Source organism: Uranotaenia lowii, chromosome 2 (assembly GCF_029784155.1).
Source record: "Uranotaenia lowii strain MFRU-FL chromosome 2, ASM2978415v1, whole genome shotgun sequence".
NCBI lineage: Eukaryota > Metazoa > Arthropoda > Insecta > Diptera > Culicidae > Uranotaenia > Uranotaenia lowii.
Genome location: NC_073692.1, coordinates 151,412,985 through 151,414,198, shown reverse-complemented (window position 1 = coordinate 151,414,198; position 1,214 = coordinate 151,412,985).

Below are 1,214 nucleotides of genomic sequence, written 5' to 3'. Positions count from 1 at the left end.
GACTACTCAATTGCTGATTTTCCAGCAAACTAGATCAATTGCTGGAAAGTCTAGCAATTTGCTGATTTTTCAGCAAATATGACAAGAACACAACCGAATGCTGAAAAATCCAGCAATCAGAAAACCGATTACTGATTGCCAGCAAAAATTTGGATTACTGAACGTTTCCAGCAATTTTTTTTTTGCTGGAAATCGAGGCAAAAATTTACTGTGTAGAGTCCAAAAGGATATATTTTTATTCTGAATGGATCGTAATCATTGGTTATCATGAAATTATCATGAAACAGACATGATGAAAATAAGAAAAGGGAATCAAGCATCCCATCCTCACCTACATATATTCTAAAATGTATATACATACATCTGCAATATAGCAATATTGTTTATTACAGCCTTTCGACTTTCTTACAGAAAGGCATAACGAACGGTCAGTTGGGGATATCATTAATTAAGGGTCCAAGACCCCACTTTATAATGTACCAATCGACTCAGCTCGACGAGATACGAAGATGTCCGTGGACTTGTATGTTTCATTGAAACGTTCTTACCACATTAACTCTTATTCTAGGTTTTACGATTTTGATGAATTTAGTACAAAAAAATTGTTTTTTTTTTCCTGTAGATCATATCTTAAAACCAAAAAAAGTAGCAAAATTGTTTAAAATTGTTCTTTTTCCATAGTGTCGACTCCAAAAAAGGTAGTCATTTGCTCAGCGCAGCAGTAGCTAGCAATCGCTAAATTAATTACGGGGGCGATCGAAAATTTTACAAAAAGTTCATCAATCAGCCGAGAATCGATCCCACGATATCTATCATGAGAGTTTAGGAGGCTAACCCATTTACCTCTACGGCGTCTTCCCTGGAACGACCCGATCCAACTACCACCGTATGAGGAAAGGTGTGCACTGATATGCCTAACCTCACTCGAAAAGCGTCGCATCGAGCTGCAGCAAGGTTTTATATTCGACACATTGACCAACCGTATTGACTGTGCTTACATTCTACAACGTGTTAATATTTATGTACCAACGAGAACACTTAGACAACGTCAGTTTCCTTCAATACCTCACCACCGTACTGCTTATGGTCAAAACCATCCTATTGACAAGTGTTGTGAACTTTTTAATTTGTATCATTTGTTTAATTTTAATATGTGCAAACGTCGTTTTAAATTAGGTTTAAGCAGAATTTAGTAGTTTTTAAGTTATCAGTCT